Source organism: Gymnogyps californianus, chromosome 28 (genome assembly GCF_018139145.2).
Source record: "Gymnogyps californianus isolate 813 chromosome 28, ASM1813914v2, whole genome shotgun sequence".
In the NCBI taxonomy this organism is placed as follows: Eukaryota; Metazoa; Chordata; class Aves; order Accipitriformes; family Cathartidae; genus Gymnogyps; species Gymnogyps californianus.
This window is the reverse complement of record NC_059498.1, coordinates 1,152,719-1,172,409: the sequence shown is the minus strand read 5'-3', so window position 1 is coordinate 1,172,409 and position 19,691 is coordinate 1,152,719. Positions and strand designations below refer to the sequence as shown.

At 41.1% G+C, this 19,691-nt stretch overlaps 1 pseudogene; it reads right to left on the bottom strand.

The window, feature by feature from the left end:
- Positions 1-18,105: 18,105 nt before the first annotated feature.
- LOC127026695 (olfactory receptor 49-like) lies at positions 18,106-19,038 on the bottom strand (annotated as a pseudogene).
- Between the last annotated feature and the right edge of the window lie 653 nt (positions 19,039-19,691).

Below are 19,691 nucleotides of genomic sequence, written 5' to 3'. Positions count from 1 at the left end.
TACAATACTGATACTGAGGAACATCTTGCCCTTTTAGCACGTATTGTTTCAGTATGCAGACTTGCTAATCTTTGGTATGTAGGCCTGCTTGTCCTTGGTAAGCAGTTTGTCACAGCTTTTGCCTTTCTTTGCCTGTTCTCACCGGTTTCTGATATTCTTCAAGGATGCAGGTGTAGAAATGGCATAACTTCTGCATACTTGGTTAATCTGTATCTAAATTCTTTTGCAACTATTTACAACCTATTTACAACAACTTATCGTCAAACGCCAACTCCCTGTCTAGCCTGTCGTACTTTCAGGAGTACCAGGTACTGGAAGGAGTACCAGGTACTGGAATTTGCATACAGGTAAGGCAGTGCTGTTAAAGGTCCTTGAGGTGGGAAGGGGATGCTGCATTTTTCACTGTTCTGCTGTCTCGCACACTCTTCGTTTTACTGACATGGGTGGGAAATTGCTGATAACAGATCTATTTCAGTCTGAGACCGGACCGAAACTAAACCATTAGTGGGAGCAACAGGGAGGAACAAAAAGGCTGATTAATCCTCCCAGAGTGCTTATGTGTTCTGTTGGCAATCCAAATATCAGCTGGCCGTTTTTCCTGATACTAATAACAATACTTGTAAAAAACGGCTGTTAGGCTATGATTGCCTTTATGCATCTTGCATATCAACAAGAGAGAAAAAGCAGCATCCTTAACATAAATGCAGCTGGCAGGAGTAGCCTCATCATCCCACCCTTTGTCGGGGTCTGAGGTAAATGTTGAGTCTCTGCTGGTGTTTTCGAGGACTGTCTCTCTGCTGTGCTCAGAGCTGGGGGCTTTCTCCTGTGTAAGGAAGAAGAAGGAGCTGCTTTAAATCCCTGGGTGTTTGGGATAGGAAAAAAGGATTTCAAGCATGTGACCCAAGGGTAGTGAGACAAATATCTGAGAAAAACCTGATTAATGGTTTGTGAAACTCTTTGACAACAAAATTGATGGGAGCAGGGTTGGGGGTGGGAAGGAAAAACTTGCAGGAGCCCGAACTCTTTGGAGTTCTGTTCTTGCAGATGGAAATGTTTGGAACTTCAGACGGAAGCTGCTGTAGCTGAGGTAGAGCAAAACCAAAATGAGAAAAACTGCATGAAAGCTCTTATTTCAGTTTGAACCAGGATCACTCTGTTGTAACAAAAATCCCTCGTTCTATGCTGAATCAAAACAAGCTGCTGCTTTTTGTTGTGAACATGGGTGGTTTGTTTAATAAGCACCCACAAGGTAATTCAATCTTTATCAAATCATTAATGCTCCCCTCCTTTGCATATGAGTATATGCAGATATCTCCCTTTGTTTCTGCATATCTGTGTAGTTATGTACACAAAATACACTCCTGGCCCATCCTGTCTGCTCCTCAGCTGTGTTGTCTGTTCGTCATCACCCATCAACCTCCACTTTCCCCCAGTGAAACTATCTTCAATATTTTCTTTCTCTTAGCGGTTAAGGAATATATTTTTTTAACTCCCAGTGGAAGCTTTCAACTTTGGTGTCAAACAAATGTCAGAACATTTACAGAGCCCGCCACCCGTGCCCTCCCATTCAGATCAAGTGGATGTGCTCCTTCCTTGTCAAAGGACTTCCTTTGCGAGAGTTAAGGTGAGATGGAGAGGCATGTGGGGCAGAGAGCTTCATTTGTGATAATAACAGCCTAAAGTTTGTTGAGTTAATTCAGGAATGAAGCTGCCATTATGGTATGGCAGTATACTTCAGAAAGAGTTCTCAGAACAGACAGTTTGGGGTATTCTGTTCCCACAAGTCCTTTGCACTCACTCTATTATCTTAGCAGCAGTTGTTACCAAAGCCATCTTACCCAGAGGAGGCTGTGTAGATTTGCTCACAAATTCTAATCATCATTACCACCCAAAATGAGAAGAAATGCAGGGAAATGAAATATAGATCCTTATATTCATTGAATCCGTAGAGCTGACATACTCTGCAACAGCTGATTCATCAGGTCTGTCTGAGAATTTGGGGCTCTTTTCATGACTCTTTACAAGATTTTAATTCTTGTTGCTAGTTAAGATACTCTGGTTTTCCATGCTGATTTATCAATTAGGCTGCTTTTTAAAGTTCTGCAGACTCCTTATGCCTTTCAAGTGATCCATTTTTCCCCTAAAGATTTCATGTTGGATGGGCTGAGTTAATTGCTCCTTCCCAGCTACTAGTCTTAGCACAGTAATGGGCTTTATTAAATGCCTGTGAATGTGCAATGGAGCTACCTGAATATCTTCCCTCAGGCTGGAGCCACTCAGTTTGCTTAACAATAGCACGCAGAGAGGTTTAATTATATGCTGAGTATAAACATTGCTGACAGATATTTATCTCCCTTCCCTCCTCAGAATATATTTGTTATTTGGGATGATGATTTTAACATTGATTGCTTGTTCACAAATGTGAATATATTCTTTCCATTTTTGACTTTTCATTATTCAGAGAAGCATTGGTGGCTACTGAAGGTAATCCAGGCCCTAAAGAGACGGAGACATGTATTATACTCTGTTTTAGGACAAGAAAAAGAACATATTTCAGAAAAATCTGTTGTCCAAGAAATTTAGACTGTCTGCATGTATGTGTAATTAGATGGCATTGTTGCGAATTAATGGCTTTTGGTTTTGGTTTGAAACAATTAACTGTAGAAACTTCACTAGAAATTAATGGCTTTTTTGTTTTGTTTTAAGAAACCACAGTGAATGATAGTCTGCTTTGTCAACAGTCCATGAAGGACCGCTTAGTGTTGCCAAGTTTAAGTGAAACTAGGGGAAAGGTAATTCCGGCAGGGGGAGATCATGACCACCGACTCATAGACCACCGACTCAAGAAATCCACCAACCCAAAAAGATTAAGGAAGTAAAGGTCTCAAAAATCGTAGTGGGCATGCGTAGTAATTTACATGGTAGGTGAAGAAATTTTAACCAATCATTTAATAGAATAACAATGCATATGTATCGAATGATTAAATATGTTAAAATCTCGTGTATAAAAAGTGATGGATTTTGATGTGAAGGTGAACACAGTTTGGCGGAGCTATCCCCCATGTTCCCAGCGCTGAATTAAAGGAGTGCCTGCTTATCTGCATCTCATTGGTGTTGATAAGTTCTTTCCGTCTCATTTGGTGACAGCATGATAGAAATAAGGGTGAATAGAGACACAATGTGTTGACAATAATGTATTAGTAAGGTATTCCTATCCTAAAGCAGGGAGGGGCAGAAACTTGAATGATTTTTAAAATGTACTGCTGGGGATTGTGGGTTCAAGTCCCATCTGGGGTGCCAAAATGTTGTCCCAAAAATCAGGATTCTTTCACCCAGTGTGCAAAAAACTCCACTTTGTGGAGTTACCACCTAACACCCATCTCTGCGCAGACATGAAATGAACGAATATCTTGACTCTGTGTGTTAATTGGCTTTTTTGCACACCGGGTGAAAGAATCCTGATTTTTGGGACAACATTTTGGCACCCCAGATGGGACAGCCATAAGGCCTTGCCTGGATCATCTTGCCGTCCCCGACAGCGGACCAGACCGGACCAAGCTCCAGCACGCACCAACCTGTTGACTGGGGACTCCTCCAGATTCTCTCCGAAGTCAGGGTGACAAGCAACTCAAAGGTGCAACACTGACCAGAGATATTTGTATCATCAGGGTGAAAGGGGGATGAATCCTTGGATTGGTGAGTATAAAATTTAATTACAAATTCAATTGCTCCCATGGAAGGTTAAGGGTAAAGTCACATGTAGACGCTCGGCAAAGGTTGACCGGGGGGTCAGAGCCAAGTGCGTACAAAGTCACCAGTGTGGTGCATAAAGTTACACACAGATGTTCAGCAAGGATTGCCTTAATTGACCAGTGGGGTCAGAACTGAGTGTGCATACTGACCAAGGGGGTCAGACTGGTAATTACTGACCAAGGGAGTCAAATCCAGCAAAAAGGTAATTCAGTTAAAATGGGATCAAGCCAATCCATGATTCCTCCCTGCAGCCCTTTGGGGTGTATTTTGAAAAACTGGAATAAGTTTGGGGGAGATCCAATGACTAAAGATAAAATGAAAAGATACTGTAATGGTGGATGAATTATAAATTGGGTGACGAAGAGGTCTGGCCAGAAAATGGATCGGTAAACTATAATACTGTATTTACAATTGATGTTGTTTTGCCATCAGACGGGGAAATGGGATGAAGTACCTTATGTTGATGCCTTTAGGATTTTGTATAGAAACCCTGATATTCGGAAAAATGTAAGCTAATGACTGACCTAGTGATGTATACAGCGTCTGAAAAAAAAAAGAGCTGTTGTTGCATAGGCTGTGATGTTAGAAAGATTGCAGGGGGAGAAGAGCAGGAGGATGTGCAACTGTTAGTCCCGACAGCCCCACCTTCATACAAAAATAGTGCCAGACAATTGCCAATAGATCCTAATTTACAACTAGGCAATAAGAATTTTAGCCCCATTTCCAGTTGGACTAGAGGGCACGTTCAACCGGTTGTACAGGCTCCCCTGAGACAGGCGGTGGGACCAGAAGGACTGCCAGTTTTTGTACATGTTCCGTTCACTACCTCCAACCTGTTAAATTGGAAACAATCTGTTGGATCCTATAGGGGAAACCCTAAGGAAGTACATCAACTATTAGAAACTATAATGTTAACACGTAATACCAACTGGGGAGATATACAGGCTCTGCTAAATATGTTCTTTGTGACAGAGGAAAAGAGAATGGTGATCGAAAGGGTCCAAAGGAACAGGATCATGCAGAAAATGCTAATCTTATTTTGTTAGAAGATTCAGACAATGAATGAAGGGGATTGGGGGAGAACATTAACATCTCCCCAGCTGATCCCCTGATTCCAGTAAAGATGGGGAATATTATAGATTTTTTAGTAGATAGTGGGGCCACTCACTCCGTAGTTACTAGTTGCAAGGGACCATTGGGTAAAATACAGGTATCAGTTGTTGGGGCCATGGGAAAGCAAACTTTGAGGCCGTTTTTAAAACCTATGGAATGTAGAATTGGTAATACTAAATTAACTCATGAATTCTTACATATGTCAGAATGTCCCCTCCCGTTGTTGGGACGTGACTTGTTATGCAAACTTAGAGCCCAACTGACTTTCTCTGATAAGTCTATCCAGTTGCAGGTACCTGAAGAGACAGCATGGAAGGCCCAGCTGTGTTTGTTCTCTGACGAATCAATATGACTATGAGAACCGGAGAAAACTCGGAAAACTAAAAGACATCAATACGTACTAACTAAGGCAGATGGATGAGTTGAAAACGAGGTGGCTATTCCTGAAGAAATTTTAGACGCAGTAATACCAACAGTTTGGGATTCGAATAAACCTGGATAAGTGAAAAATGTTACCCCGGTAAGGGCTGAACTGAAACCAGGAGTCCAGCCGGTAAAGAAAAAACAATACCCTTCGAAATTAGAAGCCCAAAAGGGCCTAGAACCATTAATGAATTCTTTTGTACAGTATGGACTGCTACGAGAATGCCAATCAGAGTATAATACTCCAGTTTTACCAGTTAGAAAACCTCGAACTCAGGAGTATCGGTGCAGGATTTAAGAGAGGTTAATAAAATTATGGCTGACGTGCATCCAGTAGTACCTAACCCATATACTTTATTATCTACAACACCTGATACTTGTATGTATTTTACAGTATTGGATTTAAAAGACACTTTCTTCTGCATCCCTGTGGAAAGAGAAAGTCAGAAGATAGCTGCTTTCGAGTGGGAAAACCCTACTACCGGGAGGAAAACACAACTTTGCTGGACAGTGTTACCATAAGGATTCAAGAATAGTCCAACCTTATTTGGTAATGTACTTGCCAAAGAGTTGGAAAAATGGCAAGGTAAGAACCCTTCCGTTACTTTGTTTCAATATGCAGCTGACATTTTACTTGGGGCAGAGACTGAAGAAGGATGCAAGTCCTCGACTATAGATTTACTGAATTTTTTAGGATTGTCTGGATACTGGGTATCAAAGAAGAAAGCACAATTAGTGCAAACTGCAGTAACGTACCTGGGATTTGAGATCTCTCAAGGGACTAGAATACTGGGGATGGAAAGAAAAGAAGCTATTGGTCGAATAGCTCCACCAAAATCCAAAAGAGAGCTATGAGGGTTCTTGGGAATGGCCGGCTGGTATAGACTTTGGATACCAAATTTCAGTTTACTTGCTAAACCATTATAGGCGGCCATTAAAGGACCTGGGGAAATCCTGGAATGGACCCTAGAATGCTGTGCAGGATTTGGTGTTATAAAGGAGCAATTGATGAGAGCTCCAGCTTTAGGTTTGCCCAATCTGAGCAAACCCTTTGCTTTGTACGTGCATGAGAGAAAACAAGTGGCACTAGGAGTTCTGACCCAAACTTGGGGAAATTGGAAAAGACCAGTGACATATTTTTCTAAACAGCTAGATGAAGTAAGCAAAGGAAGGCCTGCATGCCTGAGGGCAGTAGTGGCAGTAGTGTTGCTGGTGAAAGAAGCCCGAAAACTGACTTTAGGGCAGCCAATGACAGTATTGGTACTATGCGCAGTGATGGCTGTGCTTAAGCAAAAGGGACATCATTGGATCTCTCCTGGCAGATTAGCCCAGTATCAGATGACATCAATTGAACAAGATGATGTTACCCTCAAAGTGACCACAACTTTAAACCGAGCTACCCTATTACCAGCAAATGAAGAAGGAATACTAGAACATGATTGTTTACCGGTTATAGAACAAGTGTATTCCAGCCTACCCGATCTGCAAAATGAACCTTTAACTAACCCCGAACTTGAACTTTACACAGATGGAAGCAGTTTTATGATAAACAGGGAGCGAAAGGGTGAATATGCAGTGATGACTCCATTGGAGGAAATCGAGGCGCAAACGTTGCCGCCCAATACTTCCGCCCAAAAGGCTGAAATTGTAGCACTGACCCATGCCTTACAGCTGTCAGAAGGGAAAAGAGTAAATATATATATGGACTCTAAATATGCATTCAGAGTAGTTCATGCTCATGGAGCCATTTGGAAAGAACATGGACTATTATCTTCCCAAGGAACTCCCATTAAATATGGATCAGAGATTCTGAAACTATTACAATCCATGTTGCAACCAAAAGAAGTTGCCATCATTCACAGTAAAGTTCATCAAAAGGGGTCAACTGAAGTAATTAAAGGTAATCGAAGGACAGACAAAGCAGCAAAGAGAGCAGCTGAAAAGAAATTGGTAGTTGGGGCCCCGGTACCATTAAAAGAGGTTCAACTGAAACTCCCAAGATATTCGGAAAAGGATGACTGCTTGGCTAACCAGCTACCGTGTACTAAGTCCCAAGAAGACTGGTGGGTAACTAAAGACAACCAGGTACTGATCACTGCTCCAATGGTGAGAGAAATCCTAAGGAAAACACATAATGAGTCCCGTATGGGGGCGGATGCTCTAGCTGCTAGCGTTAAAAGATATGCAGTAGGGCCAGGGATGCAGAAATTAGCTGATGTGATCGTTCGGCAATGCCAGTACTGTTGCTGAAACAATCCAAAAATTAGAAGGAAACCTCTGCTGGGGGAAGTGAGACGAGGTCAGACCCCAGGAGAATAATTGGCAAATAGACTTCACAGAGTTACCAAAGAGTAACCAATTTAAGTACCTTTTGGTTTTAGTAGATACCTTTTCTGGATGGCCTGAAGCTTTCCTGTGTCTTACCAATAAGTCTAGGGAAGTAGTTAAGATTTTGCTTAAAGAAATTATTCCTAGGTTCAGTGTTCCAGAAGGAATATCATCCGATAATGGGCCTCATTTTATTGCTGAGGTAGTACAAGGAATAGCTAGGTTCCTACGGATACAATGGGACCTACGTACTCCATGAAGACCCCAATCTAGTGGGAAAATAGAAAGAATGAATCAAACTTTGAAGAGACGACTTGCAAAACTTTGCCAGGAAACTCAGATGAAATGGGTCAATGTGTTACCGATAGCACTAATGAGAATTAGAATTACCCCTAGGGCAGGGGAAGGTGTAAGTCCTTTTGAAATATTGTATGGGAAACCATACCCGGTGAACTCAATGACAGGGAAAGGAGATCAAATGCATGTAAAAGGGGAAGGAATGTTGGCTGATCACTTGCTGTCACTATCGCAAACCTTATCCTCCTTGCATAGGTACCTTAATCTATGAGCTCCTTTGCCTTTAGATACACCTGTACATGAATTTCATCCTGGTGATGAAGTGTATCTTCGCACTTGGAAAGACGAGACGTTAAAAGAAAAGTGGAAAGGACCTTATTTATTCCTACTCATTACCTATACTACCATGAAGGTAAAGGGTATCGACTCATGGATTCATTATACATGTGTAAAAAAGGCCCCACTGAAGGAAAAGGAATGGACTTCTGAAGAAACAGGACCTTTGAAACTGAAAATTTCTAGATCTTAATGAACTGTACTTGGGACTCTGGGAAATTGTACATCGAAATAGACTGTACACAGGGTTTCATACTTCTGTATTGTGTTATATTTGTAGTGAGCATATTCCTTTTTTATTTATCTGTGCAGAATCACTGACCTTTTTAGGATAAGAAATGGAGGAACTAAGGGAGGTGATGCTCCTCTGTTGTCTGTGCATAACACTGAACAGCACTAAGGTACTTCCTGGGGAACTGGAAAACTCATGGGAAAAGAATATACATGTCGAATTATTACAAAAAACAGTCCAAATTGCAAATAAATCAAATTGTTGGGTCTGTACACACTTCCCAGAGCATACAAAGAAAGGAATACCATTAATTGGAGTTCCTATACCTGCTAATATAAGCTGGGCAAATCCATGGAAAAATACTACCTTTAGTGTCGGTAGAGAATTGGAAGAACAAGAATGGGAAATTGATCTCCCAGATACACAAGAAAAATATTGTACTTGTATACAGCAGTGTAATCCACCAAAAGCGACTGATAAAATAGATTGTAAATTGAAAAGTATGTTTGTAGGAAACTATACTCAGTGTAACTGTACTATCGATGTATTAGCCCCTGTTGTAAAAGGAGAAGTTTCCTCTTGGCCAGTCCCAGAAGGTCAAGGATGGTTCTGGATTTGCAGAAAGAGAGCAAAAATGTTCTCCCCAAAAGATGGTTGCGGATATGTACCCTGGGAGCAGTGGTCCCGAATATAACAGTGGTTGATCAAATAAATTCAGGTTGGGTGCGAACTTATTTATGAAGACATAAGCGAGGCCATAATCCTTTAATAGACAGACCAACGGCATTTCATTCATTTGCCAAATGGTTTTTACCTTGGTTAGGAGTTAGCAAATTAGAAAAAGCAATAGTAAATATTTCAGCAGTCATTGAAAAGATAGGGAATGAAACAATGGATGCAATATCTGCTTTACAGGAAGAAGTTAACCAGTTAGCAGAAATTACTTTACAGGATAGGATGGCATTAGATATGCTGTTAACTTCCAAAGGAGGGGTGTGTACAGTCCTAAACACCAGTTGTTGCGTCTATGTTGATCAAAATAAAAGAATTACAACCGATTTAAAAGAAATCTGGAAACAAATGAGAATATTACATGAGATTCAAACGGATAACACCTCCCTGGGGTTCAAAGAAACCTGGAGATGGCTAACTTCCTGGTTTCCAGACTTACATCTATGGGTTAAAAAATTGATTATCACAGTAATCATAGGATTGCTAACTTTCGTGTGTATTTATGTAGTTGCCCAATGCATTGGGAAATGTTGCTTTTTTACTGGAAAGGCAAATATATGAAAGGATTTTGTGAAACTGATAGAGGAAAAACATAAAGGGTCTCTCCTCTATAAGTCTCAAAGGGGGGAAAATGTAATACGTAAGCTGTCACACATAAAGTAATCTTATCTTGTATGTATACAGAGGATTACAAAAGGACGGCTGATCACTTCAGGATGTTCTGAAGGCTGGTATATCTGGTGCATCTTGAAGGAGGATGCAAACAGATAGTAGTTAGTCAACATTACTTAGATAACTTTGAAATAGACTCAGCAGTATTGTGGAGTTAAGTTATCCTTTAAATGAACTGTCTCATTAGAATACTTAGAATCACACCCATGAACCTAGAAGCCCCTTACTCACAGAAGCCCCCTCCTCTCTGAGCATGTGTGGTAGAAAAAGGGAACTCTGTACCTTTAAATGAAACCGAAGACTACCGGGACCAATAAGAATCTTGAAAGATTACATGTAAGCAGTAATTGTCCTGATAATGAATGGTCAAACAGTATAAAATGTCCACTGTGTGTTAACTGGGTGTGCTAGCTTTGTGGAATTACCACCTAGCACCCATCTCTGCGCAGACATGAAATAAACAAATATCTCGACTCTGTGTGTGAGACTGGATTATTGCACAGCGGGTAAAAGAACCCCAATTTTGGGACAACGTACTTAGCAAGGGAAGATCATGATTTCTACTCTCAAGTCAACTTAATGCTTATTTTGATAAGTACGAATGAAAGGACAACCCCAACATTTGTACTTTTTTTTTGGTAGCAAAACTAAATGCATGAGCAATTAATAGGTTTAAGATGTGACTCATATGCTCTTTCTTTCATTTAGAATCGCTTGACAACAACCTGTGAGGATGGAAAAGACCAAGGTAACAAAACCCAAGTGATATAAAGTTTAATAAAGCAGAGATTTGAAATACTATCTGCATAGTCTATTTTTTAGCATGAAATAGTTCCTTGGAAAGAGAGTGAATTCTTACATAAAGCTATGTCCAGGACAGACTTGTGAAGGCTTTGTATATACAAAAGGTGATATACATTTGATCTCTGTTTAAACAATAACATTTTTGGATAACTATTCTTATCTAGCTATCCTATCTTCTGCTATGGAGAAATGCCTATGGCAAGGGGTAGTTCATGTTGCCTATGTCCAGATGGGGTTAATCACTTTTTGGCAGTACTCTGGGCTTCAAAGTAGGAGCCTAGATTAATTTTGACTAGACATCCATCTTTTAGAGGACATAAATTAGGGTAATGGCTCCTGTAGAAATATAACTGGTAAAGGGAACATTACCAGTATATATCCCTGTCAATCATAAATTCTTCAATCTTCCATACAGTCTTCTAGTGTAAAAGAATACCCCTTTTTCAACTGAAAAAGTAACTGAGAAATGAAACAGTAAAACTATTATAAGGATCTCAAATCTCCTGGTTTCTTTAAAATAAACATTAAAATCAATCAACAAAATGCCTCGTACATTACATATATATGTGTATATGTAGGTGTGTATAAATACATGCACATACACGTGTATATCTATGTATTGCCTCTTTCCTATTTGGTAGCTGGCACCAAATCCACTTGTGCCGGTCCCCCCATTAGCTGGCACTTAGTCTGTGCAGCACATGTACACATGGATGGAGTGACACTATGCAGAGAGACAGTTAAGAAAGGATTTAATAAGAAGACAGGGCAGACTGCAGTGATCAGGCGCAGGGCTCAGACAAGCACTGACCGGCCCCGATTTACACCCCTAACTGTCCACCCCAGTTTGTTCCTCCCCAGTCCTCTTCCCTCAACTATTCCTTTGTAAGTTCATGCCTCGAATTTCCCAAACCCTCAGTTCCTCTTGTCCCCCTTCTCATCAGTTACAAAGTTACAGGGGGGCCTCTCCAAAGCTGTGCCTGGAGTTTCTTAATGGCCTGTCAATTAGTGATTGAAGACTTTTGGTCTTTGCCATTGTCTCCATTATCCCTTGTCTACCAGGTTTGTGTCCCTCTGTGCTCTTCTTTATTGCTTCCTCCTTTACTTACTATCATCTTTTCGTTGAAAAGGTCCTTGATCAGATAACCATAATGAAGCAGACCCTCTCATCTTCCACATACCTTTACAGTCAGCACCTCCAGACACCCACATACTTCTTCCTTAGCAGCTGCCATCTTTTGGCAACATCTTCACATCTGTCACCTCCCCAGAGATGCTGTGTAACTTCAGATTGAAGTGACTGTTTATCCCACCTTTCAGGTGGTCCTCTCAACAGGCCAGGCACTCAGATGGATCCTCTCAATCAGACCTGGGACAGGGAATTTTTTCTGGTGGCCTTTCCACCTGAAGGATGCAGATCTCCACTCTGCTGCTGATGATGATTTACCTGCTCACTCTCTTGGAGAATATGGTCATAATTTCCACCATTGACTTTGACCACCAGTTCCACACTTCAAAGTACTTCTTCCTCAGCCACTTGCCCTTCTTAGATATTCTGTTCACCTTGGTGATTTCCCCCAAAATCTTTGTCAGCCTTATGTTGGAAATAAAGGCTTTTTTAGTGGCTACCTGTGAATCCCAGCCTTCTTCTCCATCTTCCTGAACATCCTTCAGTTGCTTTCATCCAACCTGAATTGATGTTAGTGGTCACTTGCAACCTGTTGCACTATATTGTAACTTTGAATGGTTGATCACGCTCCATGTTCATCCTTAGCAGCTGTGATGCCTGTAAATGTGGACTTTTCCACTTACTAGAATTGTTGTGGCTGGACCAAAATTGGATTTTTACTGTTTTGGGGAAGTCAGGAAGGCTCTAAGATAAGAGGCTCCTAAATAATGTCACTAGGACAGTTCGACCTTAGAGAAAATAGTTACGCAGAACCATAAAGATAAAGAAATTTTAAAACAAGCGCCTCAACCAAAACAGACTACCCTTGAAGGACATGATATACATGATCTCAGAACTGAGTATGCGCAAAAACAGAGGTCAGCCAGCGGACACAGTGAGGAAGAGTATATCCTTCATCCAGAGACCCCTGACGACCACCCGGAGATGTAAACAGACATGCGCAAGAGACATTTGCATATGTATAATGAGTTCCCGGAAATCTGATGAATATGTATGTAGAGCTTGTATATAAACTATGCAATTAACCTGACCGGACACACACAATAGGAGGAGATATCCCCTGTGTGTCCAGCGCTGCAATAAAGAATACCTACTTAATAGTCCCCAGACTATTGAGTCTTTGATTTCAGCCTTTCACAGCAACAGTTCAATGATGGTATCTCTACCCACACTCAGTACCACCATCATATAAACCAAGCTACCCTTCTGTGCCCAAGAAACTGGACATTTCTTCTGAAACATTTTTTTTTTTTGCAGAGATCAGCCCATATATGCATCAGTTGCCTTGTGCTGCAAATAAGTATATGTGTATAAACATCAAAGAATTATGTGTGTGTGTGTGTATATATATATCTATATGAAGGAGTTAGTCACCACTGTCATGGGAATGTTCAGATGACTGATAAATTAGACCAGTTTCAAACTTTAAAACAGAACTTCACTAGGTTGACATTCATTAATAATACACACTGCCAGTGGTTCGTTTTTAATCATTATCATTCATTATCACCATCTATTCAAGTCTTAACAATGTTATTCTATGCCTGTTAGTGTCTGACCCAACCAAAGCTGCTCCCTGGAATTCAGCAAAGTTACTGCTGCTTTGATGACACCAGTAATACCCTTCCTCAGCCCCCCCATCCACCATCTGAGGAGAAAGTCCCGGAAGAAGCTTTCAGGAGGACATTTTTTCCCTAAAAGACAGACTCTTGATCCAATCTATACATTTTTTAAAAAGGAAGATAAGAAGAAGCCCATGAATTGTATATTTTCTTTTTCGAAGGATATTTGATTAATTTTTCCTGTAGATAAGTTTAGATTTGCTCCTTTTCATCCTTTCCCAAATATATGTCTGCTCTTGATATTTTTCTCTGTACATCTAGTTTTAAATAAAATGGCAAGACATTTCTTCTAAGTGTCATGTTATTTTTTATTTATTTCTTTCTTTTCAGGGTTAATTTTACTCAGGAGAAAACTAGGAACAGTTATTAAATCTCCTCCCACCTCAGTATGTTTGTGGAGCTAGTGAAGAACTGGTACAGGAGTGGAACTCTGTCGTGTTTCAGACAGAAATATCTGAATTATTACCCATTATGTCTTCTGCAAAATCAAGATTCAGAAATCCTTAAAATGATCCCAGTAATTTATACATGGACTTTACCCCTGCGCAGTAGGACTCCAGTTCCAATGGCTAGATTCACAGTATACCAACATGACAGACATAATAGTCCTGAATCTTCTCGCACTTCCGTGGAGCAATGTATTCAGACAAACAGTTAATGCCCTTTACTGTATTTCTAGCCTTTCTGTGATCAGGAGACACATCTGTGATGGGCAAAGCTGTGCCCACTCACACTTGTTCAGAGGCATTGCCAATGTGTGATACGCACTGAGATGCAACATCCCACGCTGGGTCTTGGTGTTGGCAAGCAACATAAATAGGTTCAAGGTTGTGCTTGATCCATGTGACAAAATTACACAAAAGAGCAGCTGGGTTCAATAACACAGGACTTCCCTTCTAAACCTACTACTTTGTACAGGCATGGCCTGATTTACCTCCTCCCCTACCTGCTATGGTAACACTATCCTGCTTGGCCACGCTATTTGCACATTTTACAACCTCCATGCCTCCCTCAGTAAGACTGGGTCCCTGCTAGAGCAGTAACAATGGGAAGACTGGTGAGTTTTTAAATCTACATTATAAGGTCTCCATTAAGCAAGTCCAGTCTTGCTGAAAATCTCTTTTGTTGCCTTCACTAATACTGTCAGCTAAGATCCTCCAAAGATCGTCTTTGATTTCACCTGGTCCTGCAGGTTCAGGAGCACATGTCCTGTCATGCTTTACAAAGCTCTGATAGTGCCCTATTTAAAGTAGTAATCAGTTAAATGGAAGCCCATTGCAGGTATTACTCTGAAGTTTAGAACAGACACACACTTTGTAAATCTACTAATATTTCTAGTTTCTCTCTAGGAGATAAATAAATAAGCAAACAAACAAACGAATGAATAAATAAATAAATAAATATTTCCGACCACATCCAAGCTTTAACTAGCAAGAGTTAAAGGGAAAAAGGGAATGTTTGGTTTCGTGGTTTTCTTAACTGTACTGATGTGGAGATGTGAACTGCTCACTATAGAGAGTAACAACAGCATTTTAATGCTTAGTTTGCACACATAAGACACACTCTTAGACTGATTTGCAGTTTACTCTATGACCTAAAAGTGTGTTCATGGAGACACTAGCTAATGACTGAGCTCATGGTTTCAAATGTTGGCTAAAATCCTGGCCTGCATCTGTCACCAAAACAGCTTCAAGTGATTTTTTTTTTTCTTCTTTCACTAGACGTGCTAAATGCTTCACTTCTATCCAAGAAAAATAGTTTTGAAGAATAACTGGAGAAACTTTTCAGGCTTTACTAGTTCCAGACCATTCAATTAACACACTTCCCTAACTTCTCCTAAGCCTGGCAGCTCTAAAGAGAAATGGTGATCCCACAGCAATTAAAACTTTTGTAGTTTTCATAATTAGCATCAGGGAAGAAACAGGTGATATGTTGAAATGATCCACTTTTATTTTGGTTTTGGACTTACATGATTATGACAGGCCTAAAATGACAAATATATTTTCTTTACTGGAAAGAAATCAAGACAAATAACTGATTGAATTGCTCACTGAGAGCTAAAATGTCTCATACTTGGAGAGCTAAGTGGAAAGCAGACCCATATTGCTTGAGGGAATTTAACAGGAACCAATGCTGGCTATCCAAAATAACACGTATTTCTTGAGAACAACAGATAGGTAGGCCACTACACTATATAAGCACAACAAACATGGAAGTATGCGCTCTGCCTATCTTGTCTTGGCCAGGGCAATTCCTCCTTATTTTTGGCCCAGGGATTGCACTTTTCCAGATGTCCTTCTGCAGCCCAGATGCCATTAAATTTTTCTAGCCATTAACCAATGATGATAACTTGCTATTACTCAGACTTCCCTGCAGGGACACAGAGCTCCTAAACTACCTGAGTTTCTTGACAGATGTGTTTTTTTCTCCTGGATACACTCACCATCACTTTTGTGTCTTATATTAACATCATCATTACTGTAACATATTCGGCTTCAGCAAAGGCAAAATGCCTTCTGCACCTGCACCTCTCAGCTCACTGTGATCTCCAAATCACGTGATAGCTGCCTCTTCACGTGACCTAAGCGCACCCACAGCAGAAGAGCACCTCAGCAAAGCAGCCTCTGTTTACATCACTGGTTTTTTTCCTGTTCAACCATTTCATCTACAGCATAAGACCAGGCTAAGGATACCCATATGTTACTGGATGGAACAGAGGGTAAATGGCTGCTTAAAGAAGCATGTGACCCAGAGCTGAATCTTATACAGGAAACTGAAAATTTCAGAGATTAAAATCTTTTTTATATGTTCAACCTTAAATTACCATGTTAAAGCCTTTTCATCCCCCTTTCTCCCAAGACTCCCCCTTCTTCTCATGAATTGCTCTGATAAGGAGGTTGAAGCAAGGTGGGTGTTTGGCTCTTTTCCCAAGTAACAAGTGACAGGATAAGAGGAAATGGACTCAAGTCGCGCCAGGGGAGGTTTAGATTGGATATTAGGAAAAAATATTTCACTGAAAGGGTTGTCAAGCACTGGAACAGGCTGCCCAGGGAAGTGGTGGAGTCACCATCCCTGGAGGGATTTAAAAGACCTGTAGATGTGGCGCTTAGGGACATGGTTTAGTGGTGGACTTGGCAGTGTTAGGTTTACAGTTGGACTCGATGATCTTAGGGGTCTTTTCCAACCTAAATGATTCTATGATTCTATGCCTCTGCTTTACCTTAATCCCTATTAGTCAGGTGACCGTCTTCAATAAGTATCAGTCCAATGTTTTCTTTAGACCTCCTTTTGCTATTGACGTACTTAAAGACCTTCTTGTTGTCAGATACAACACTGGCCAGTTTCAACTCTAACCGAGCTTCGGCCTTTCGTGTATTCTCCCTGCATATACAAATCATAGCCCTGTAATCTTCCTATGAAGCCTGACCTTGCTTCCAGAGATTGTACAATTTCTTTCTTCTCTTGAGCTCCACAAGGAGTTCCCTGTTCAGCCATTACGTGTGATGGTAATCAGTAAGTGATCTCCCTGTCTTTATCTCAATCCACAAACTTTTTCATCTTATTTTCTCCCCCTGTCCTGTTGAGGAGGGGCAGTGAGAAGGCTGCTTGGTGGGCATCTGGCAGCCAGACAAGGTTAACCCACCACAGGTGTACCTGACAAGATTTTGGTAACAAGGGGCCTGCAGGTGTGGCCTCTGTGAGAATAGACAAGGGGCTGCTCTGTGCTGGACACAGCCACTTCCAACCAGCTCCAAAATGGACCCACCACAGGCCAAAGCTGAGCCCATGAGTGAAGCTGGTGGCACCTCTTGGAAAACAGCTTTAAGAAAGGGCAGAAATTGTCAGCTAGCGAGAGGAGGAGGGAACAAAAAGAGTGAGAAACAACAGAGAGAACAGCAAGATCAGAGAAGGAGGAGGAAATCATCCATGGTGGAGCAGATATCCACTGCAGCCTGTGGAGCACCTACGCTGGAGCACAGGAAAAGTGTGAGAGGAAAGGAGCAGTAGAGGGAAACCACTATGTATTGACCATAACCCTCCCCACCCACCCTGTGTTGCTTGGGGCAGCAGTAGAGGAGTCTGGAATGAATAAATAAAATTAAGCATGGGAAAGGGAGAAGTAAAGGTGTTGGTTTAGTATTTGACTTTGTTTCTCACAAACTAAAACTATTTTAATTGGCAATAAATTAAATTCATTTTCCTCAAATCCAATCTGTTTTGCTCTCAGCAGCAATTGGTAAACCATCTGTCTTTATCTCAACCCACAAGATTTCTTGTTTCTGTTTTTCCTGTTTTCTGCCTCTGCTCTGTCCCACTATGGGGTAGAAGGGGTCAGTGAGCAGCTGGGTGGGAATTTGGCTGTTAGCCAAGGCTAACCCACCACAGCAAGGGGGAAAAAATACACAGGCAAAGCTGAGTCTAGGTACCAGAGGACTAGAAGATCCTTTCTGTGTTGGCATATTTTGGTTGCTAACAGAAGAAGGAACTACGTAACATATAGAAAGCATAAACCATTTGAAATCATCATCTTTAATTCACAGTTACACAACACTGATGTTGCATCTGGGAAACAATTTGTTCACTTGGATGGGCTACTCCAGCATTCACAACTGCCTTAGGGAGCTAGAAAATGCCTTCAACATGCTCTCCTTTAAGGCTTGTTTGTCTTGATTGTTCCTGAGTGAGCAGATGTACAGGTTAAGCATCTGAGTCACCACAAAGAAGAAAGAAACTTTGTCAGACTCCTGCCCACCTCACTGTGCTGGGCAGATATACCTGTAAATACATGTGCTGTAAAATATCATCACCACCACAAGGTGAGCTGAGCAAGTAGAAAATGCCTTATTCCTACCTGTGGAAGATGGTATATGCAAGATGGTTATAATAACGCAGCCATAAGAAACAGCAGTTACTATTAAGGTACCAGGTATGTTGATAATTAGTATGATAAGCATCAGTCCTTCGATGAACCCTGTGCCTGTGTAGGACAGTTGCAACAACAGGGAAGTATCACCGTAAAAGTGGTTCACGACATTGGGACCACAGAATGGCAACTGGACAATCATAATGGTGGGAGGAAAAATCAAGAGACAACTCACTGCACAGCAAGCCAGGACGAGCTGGAGGCAAAACCTGTTGTTCATAATTGTGTAACGCAAAGGGCGGCAAATGGCAACATACCGATCAAAGGACACTGCTGCCACATGGAAAAACGTGCAGGTACCCAAGCAAAAGAAAAGTAACATCTGAAGGAAACAACCAGGCAGGAAAATCTTCCTCCTCTCGTCAAAAGTCTGTAGAGGGTGCTGGGAATGAATGTGGAAGTGAAAGTGATTTCCAAAAAGGGCAAAATTTCTGAGGAAGTAGTACATCGAGGTCTGAAGGAAATGATTCACAAGAGTGATGCTGATGACAGTAATGTTTCCAAGCAGGATCAAGAAGTAGGCAATCACAAGAAACAGAAAGAGGATGATCTCCAAATGGCGGTTGTTGGTCAGCCCCAAGAGGACAAATTTCACTACTGTTGTGTGGTTCATTGAGGCTTCATTGCCAGCAGAAAAAGACAAAAAGGCCTATTTTGAGAACTACTGGAAAACAACAGAGCACAAGTCAGTTTGGCTTTGCTAACATTAAAGGGCAATACCAGTAATGAACCCCTTGTAAAAGACTAGAGCAGCCACAGTAACCACATATTAACAATCTTGTTCACATAAATGGAGTCCCAAGCTCCATTTGTAACATTGAGTCCTCACTCCAGTTAAAATGATTCATACAGTTCCCTCTTAGTATAGTTGAGAGGTGCACATGCAGAAACTGTTATAGACCCTAGGACAAATGAACCTCTGAACCGTCTGACAACATTCACCCTCCATCAAATACAGAAAAAAGCCAAATGCACACAGTGAGTACTTTGACTAAGTGCCCAAAGACCTACTAGTTGAAATGAATTCAAAAGCAGTACTGCAGAGGAATGCCATCACACTGTAGACTGACACTGAAGCAGATTAGACTAGTTGATGGATACATTAGTACTGCAAGAGAAACTTGCTGCAGTTAAAAGGAGACAAAAAGACAGACAGAGGGAGAGACTTTACAGAGAAAAGGCCAGACAGAAAGATAGCAATGCTACAAAGAGAAGGATGGCTGGTTACCACTGAGAGAAGGCAAAATGCACAGAGAAATGGACGGA